Source organism: Melanaphis sacchari, unplaced genomic scaffold, assembly GCF_002803265.2.
Source record: "Melanaphis sacchari strain LSU unplaced genomic scaffold, SCAv2.0 Contig178_pilon_pilon, whole genome shotgun sequence".
Taxonomy (NCBI): Eukaryota; Metazoa; Arthropoda; class Insecta; order Hemiptera; family Aphididae; genus Melanaphis; species Melanaphis sacchari.
In genome coordinates, this window is record NW_020270843.1 from 785,129 (window position 1) to 793,035 (window position 7,907).

Here is a 7,907-nt window from a genome sequence, read left to right on the forward strand (position 1 = left end):
GTTCAAAAATTAAATTATGTGCATCTGAGTTTTAAAAAAAATGCCCACTAAATAATTTAAATAAAAACTAACTATGTAAAAGCTTCCTTAACAATAAAAAAATTTTAATTTTAAATATAATCTATATAAATATATTCAAAATTTCAAAAATGAAAATTTGTACGAAGAAATTACTAAATGAAAAAAAAAAACGGCGGTTATCATTACTACACATTTACCGTTCATAACCGCATATTTTACACCGTTCAATACCGCACATATTTATACTATTGTTAAAAAGGTAAATTTGAAAGGTTGAAAGTTCAAAACCACACACATTTGATTGTCAGTTAAAAATTAAGCATATTTTATTATAAAAAAATAATTTAGTATAAATTAAAAATAATTTTATATATAATTAAATTGAAATAAATTTACACGCTAATGTATTTAAATAATCAATTAAATTTATTTCCTTGGTCATGAAACGATTATATAAATTTAAAATATATTTTTCTTTATTCCTACATACTTTACGTGTACGGTTTTCGTTGTCGTTTCGTATGAGTTTAAATTTGGTTTCAGATTTTGTGATCTTGATTAAATATGATTAACAATAGTGTGCGATACTAAATGATAATGTTATTTTAGATAAATGTATATAGTATTGATACATATTGATGTGTGCGGTATTGAACGGTTTAATTTGGGGAAAATATGCGGAATTAAGATATAAAAGTGTGCGGTTATGAACGACGCCTGAAAAAATGGGTGAAAACATACATGGTGAAATATCTTGTATTATTAATTATACAGTGAAGACGTCAATTATCCGCACTAATTGGGACTGAAGGGGTACGAATAATTGATTTATACAGATAATAATCAAACAATAACTAAAAATATATGCAATATACAATGAACATGAATTTAAATGTTTTATATAATAAAAAATAAAACAAATATACTGTATGCATTAATGTATAGATATAATAGAATGAAATAAAAATATACATATTTTATTGTTAAAAGTACGTAATATTATTCATTTAAATCAAAAATTTAAAAATATAGAATATGAATTCATTTTTTTTTTTCAAATATTTTTTAGTTTAGAAAATCGACGCTCCACTGTCATTAATCATTATAAACAGCATAATACTACACCTACGATTTTGGTAGTATTTCAGATTACTGTACCATACTATTACTATCCGACAACGCACGAATACTCATCTTGATCGATGATTTTAGGATGTGGTTATAAATTTGGTAAAAGCCTTTTCAGCGTCCGGCGCTGCATTAAAGTAGGTACGGTTGTTACGCAAAACGATTGACCTTTACACGCGACCAGGCGGCGTTTATTGCACTGTAAAGAGAGGGTGTGAGTGAAAAACCCCGTTAACCTTTACAAACCAAAAGTATAATATAGCATGAAACACATATGCACACACACACACACACACACACATATATATATATATAATATTATAGTAATATATGAGTTTGAATAGCAACTACAGTCCCGCAGCAACCTTTACAGCCGATTTTAGACCGGTGTTTTACATTACCGGCATGACGCGCGTCGTCATATATCATGTTATTGTTATTTGTTTGTATAGACACTGGTGCACGGTCGTATAGATGGCAATAATGACGTACGCTAATAATTGCGTGTAGGCTACGTGCCAAATATTATAATACGTACACGAATCTAGCACTGACTATAAATATTATATACCCTTACCCTGGTATATACTTATAATATATATATATATATAATATATATGCAAAAGGCGGTCTTACTGGAATTTTATATATCACGTACTCTTCAGCTGTAGTGTTACGATGGTAATATCAATACAGCGTTTTCATCACTGTTTCCGTTTCACGATAAATCCAAATAAGTCTTCACCAGTTTACGAATTTATATAGCTCGGCTACTGTAAATCCCAGGGAAACGACCAATATGCCATTGAAAAGATAAGACATGCAAGTTTACTTTCGTTGTGTTTATTTTTTCGTTGCAAATAAATGTAGCGCTTGTGATTTGTAAGCGTTTATAATGTTAGCGAACTATCGTTGGTTAGTGTCGAAATGGTTACCCCACAACAAAAAGCTTTTACGTCCTCCGTTTAAATCTGTACAAATCGGCCATTATCGAGTCATATTGAAAATTTGTAACAGATATTATAAAACTTGAATATTTTAAAGAATGAAAAATTCACTTTACTTTGCATCTGTATTTTTATTTTAAAAAAAATCAGCAAGAAGTCTATAATGAACTTTAACTTTGACTTTCACTCTGCTTCGTTCGCGTATGCTAATCACAAGAAGAAAGGCAATTTTATAATCATAGAAAAACATGAATATTTGAAAATAATAAGTATGTGTTGAAGTAATATTATTGAATACTTTTCAAAATAAAAAATAAAATACCTATTAGTTATTTAGTAAAAATTATAAGTCTAATAGTGTTTAGCCAACTTAAACAATTAATGCTTACATATTTTATTAATTCTACAATTTATTATAGATGATTTTTCAATAATTATCATTCAAGGATTGTAGAAGATATTAAAATAATTAATAAACTTTATTAATTATAATATTTTTTTGCATTAAACATTTAAAATGTATATATATTTTAAAATATTTAATGTGATAACTCAAGTTCCGTGGGGTGTGGGAGTGGAGATAAATAATTTTAAAATAAACATAATTTACTTTCAATAAAGTTTTATAACCTCTAAAAAATAAGGACGGTATATGCTATTCAATAAATGTCTCTGGTTCACTTTTATAAATTTCTAGATATGTCACTGGTCGTCTCGTCAAATAGTCACACAGTCGATGGCACTATAATACCGGTCGAAAAAATCCCTCCCTTGTTTAAACTATAGCATAGTAGCAGTTACAATATATAATATCTACTTTCTTATGATTTAATAAAAATATTATTTCGCTATTCTCCACGTTACTTAAGAATTGCATTATGGTTTATGGTTTATATCTAGCTGTAGACTATAGTTATTTTTATTATTTATCATTACCATGCAGGATTGGAAATAAAATCTCATATAAACGAAAATGTTTGAGATTTATTATCTGTTACTGTAAATTATTAAAAAAAAAATGTAAATAGTTAGGTATAGAATTGATGTAATCGGGTAATCCTTATTTTTCTATAAATTGAATCAAAAATAACATAAGAAATTGAATAATTAATTCTTTGTTGCTAATACGGATACTTAATTCGTAACTATGATTAAACATGTGTTTGGATAACCAATCAATAAACTGGTTGAAGCAACTAGATACGAAAATAAAAATCTGACTGATGTTCTCCCCAAATCAAGCAAAATCCAATACTAACATACAAACCTTTATTGAATACTCAAGAATCACGGATAAACAGTATATAGCTAAAATATACTAAATGAAGTCTTAACTATTTGTTATATATATACTCACATAAAATATAAATATAATATTTAATGAAAAGGGCAGTACCTACATATAGCTTCAATAATAAACTTTTCAGCTGGACAAATTTTGTCACACTACGCCATATAATGTGTCGCTTATTACTGGTCACCGAAGCAATCAATCAGCCACGAATATAGTTTCGAAAATCCCATTACATACGATAAATCTTTTTAGTATTTTAGTATTCCGCACGTACGTCAGTCGACTTATTTTGAAAAAATTTCAGATGGTGACGTGACAGGCTCTGCTGTTTCGTCACGTCATATTATACGCTACGCAATAACACAAAATAACAAGAGGACGCAAACTACAGCAAAATACCCGCAGCGTTTACAAATATAATAGGATCCGCGACGAAGGACGATATCCGGCAGGCTTTAAGCCTCGAGTATTGAGCATGACTGGATAAACGATATTTAATCCAAAAAATAATATAATGCATAGATACAACATGCAACATGTAAACGTGACACGAATATACAAAACTGTGCACAATATTGTTAAGCTGTATTATAGAACATAGGTATATAATATATTATATTATAATAATATCTGCTACAGCTCACAAATATAAACTAAACGTGTGTTATGATTTATGAAAAATGGCAGCGACATTTGTTTTTCTCTCTAACTCTCAGGCAACAAAGTAATTTTATGTTAATCGAAATCAACCTTATATTATTGACAGTAAATATTGGAAAGTAAATTGACTCGTTATCAAACTTAAAATCAAGAACTTCAATTGTGTTTGTACATTGACTTTTTCATGATATTTTAATGATTACAAAAGTTATAAGTAAACATTTTACAAAAAATACTAATATTTAAAAATTCTTATGTATTACAAAAAAAAATTGTATTACCATAAAAAATCCAACGCACAAAAATAAATAATGTTCTTAGTATTCTAGTATTTTATACTATTTTTTTCATTGTCAGGATTTTATTTTTATTTATTATTTTTTTATAGCATATGTTTGTTTTATATTTTGAAGTAGAATATTCTTCGGAGTATTTTAAATTAATATATATGCAAAAATCAAATAACTAAGTATAAAGATACTTACCCCGTGAAACTATAATTTCATACATCTAAATTTACAAAAAGTGTTGATTTGAAACTTTTTTCACTCCTAAATATTTTATCATTTTCAAGTATTGAAATATAATACTGTATAAAATTGAATAGGTAATTAGAGTTAAATTAATCATTAGGTACTATACTCAATTTCCTAGAACCTAAAACCGATCATTTTGTCTATTATTTTAACCAAAGCACCATATCCTATATTTAAAGCTATAATAATAAATTGTGTTTAGTAGACAATTTCAATTATTTTACAGTGATTATTTACTACTTAAAAGGCATGTGTTTAAAAAAATTGATCATCATTCAGTATTGTAAATGTTGTTGCTTATCAAAAAAAAAACCATTTTCGAAGATGTATTCTTTGATGTATGTTCATTTTTCAGAATGTATCTTTCAGTTACATAAATAAATTGTTCTAGGTAAAGATATTTTTCAGTTTTATGAACTGTTTAAGTTCTACTATGGTCAGAAACAAATTAATAAAATTTCCCTCTAAGGCTCTAATTATATTTGATATGAAAAAAAATATGTTTCAAAATATAAATATAATAAATGTAATTAACACTTTTTCTAATAATAAAGTAAGAAAAAAGTTTTTAATTTAATTTTAGAATAATTATAAGCTATTACACTTTTGACACTTTTGAAAGCCAGTCATTTGAAATAATTGTTTTACTACTCCATCATAATATTTTGTCATAATCTTTTGTACTAAATTTAAAGTAGTACACATTATAGTCTAAAAATAATCATCAACTTAATATTGGGAAAATGTATATTTCATAATTAATTTATTGTATTAGTTTTTATTTGCATCTTGATTTATTTTTAATGTAGGTCTCCTAAGTATTAACTAGTATCTCGTATGAAGTACCGTGATAGGCAAACGTTAACGTATACGTCCTATTTTATGAATGTGCAAATGTTTTATTTAAAAATAATAAAAAATTTCAAAAATATGGTGTGCCGTGGTGAGTAGACATTAGACAAATTCTCCACAAAAATTTAGTATATCGCGGGGGCGTAGATAATAATATCAAAGCATTTGTCTTTAAGCACATTTCTCCTTAATCTCGCCCTGTAAATATGTACATACGCATTTATTAATATTCTTTTTGTTTAATGCAAAATTAAGAACAGACTACTATATATACAACTGTCGATTTGTCAACAGTTCACTGCAATAGTAGCCGTTGATGTAAAATGCCTATGGTGTACAAAAAAAGAGCATGAATTTTACAATTGTATAATTTCATTAAAAACTAGTAAAAAAATTAACGTTTTAATATAATATAATAAAATTTGTTATAATTGCAGTAATTATTCATGTTTCGAGGCTATTAAATGTAGGTAATAATACGAACTCGTCTTCGTAATTTTCATCTCCTTAAAAACACACTCCAAGTCTGATCTGTGCAGATATTTCTCTTTGAAATAAATAAACCTGTTTGATTTGTGTGTATATGTGCAGGCGGCACGGACTGCGATATGCGAGGGGTGGCATAAGTAGCGGCATCAATGGCGGTGGTTGGTCGAGACTCGGGATGATACTATATAAATACATATACATATACGAGTGCGTGTATATGTGTACTGTATAAACATAGATGCACAGTGGCGGTTGGGGGAAAAAATAGTCTCCTCTGTGTCGGGCCCCGATCCAAAAAGTTCTCGTGCACACTAAATCCTCGACAGTCCTGCCACCGCCGCTACCATCGTCGTCGCCGCTTTCATAAAGTAGAAATCGAATTTTCGCTATGACCTCCTTTTATGTGCGCACCGCCGTCACCCTCCCACCGACCACCCCGATGTACGCTATTATTTTATACAGAAATTCGGCTCAAGCGCTTATTATTATTCATAAAAAAATAAATGAATAATAATAATAGTAAAAATATAAAAAAAAAAAACGCCAACGAATATACGTCGTATATTATAATATTAAAAAGAGTCGGATAAAGAGAACCCAGAGGATATATATAACGACGGCCACCACGGTGACGACCATGACGATTCTTTTGTTACGAATCATTATCACATCTAGATTGTCTTAAATGGAAATGAAAAAAAATAAAAACGAAAATGTATTAATTATACGTAATCCAAATTCGCTGACAATGGTGGCGTCCGACGACTCTAGTTTTGTACAATAAATTACATTGCACAAACAACAAAAGTCGGAAATTATACTTTTTGCGTGTACATTTATGCGTGTGGTATTCTAAACGGAACATCCTACGTAATTGTTTTACGACTATAATATTTTTCTATTTTTCCTCTCCATGTGTGTGTGTATGATTTTTTCAACGTAATATTAAAATCATTTTAGAGATGAATTTTTTACTTGTGAATATAATTTATATACATTAATGATTTCTATGCCAGGATAAATAAAACAAAATTAATAACAAAATCTAAATGAAAAAAACACATTTACTACATGACATAAACCTATAAACTGTGGCGACGAAGTGGACAAACCTTACACGCAAATCTAGGTAAGGGTTGATTCCATTATAACATAATAATAAAATACGTTGTGATAGGTAGGTAGAATATTGTGAATATATTAACTCTTTGATATAAAATATACAGGTATAATTTTATTATTTAGGTATACAAGGCTAAAATAGGTCTTGCTATAACGTTGATATGATGAACTGACTATATAAGTTAGTAATATTAATCAATATATATAATATAAACCAATTATAAATTATAAATCTTACTACCTACGTCCTACTTATTTTAATATAAGAAAAAATTTTAAACTAACATAACTTACATATTTACAATTGGTAGTTTATAATTTGTAAATTTATAAAACATGTTCGTAGTATTTTTTAATTATACTGTCTCGATATTTACATATACACATATATATTCTTGCCATACTTCAATCTAGTTAAAAATCAAAATAGAAAAATATGAATAATTTCAAATTAGAACAATAAATTATATTAGTTTAGAAACAAAAAAAAATATGTTATTTGGACAAGTAGATGTCTAATGCTCTGATATACAGTAAGTGTCTAATGAGTTACTATAACTAATTTAAATTCAATTATATATCATAGTAAAAGAAAAACGATTCTGAATGTAGACGATCTGTCACCTATATCACTAAGTATATTTCACGATATATTTTTAAAATAACTATTAAAATTTTTATTTTATTATTAGTATTATTGTGGTAGGTTGATTTAACTTTTGCAAAAACAGTACAATTATAAATATTATTAATATTTATTTAATATAATAATATATATTTATAGTATTTATACTACACTATATTATTGTTTCTCGCACAATTCCAGGCAATTCTACACGACGACTGAAAAGAAAATAG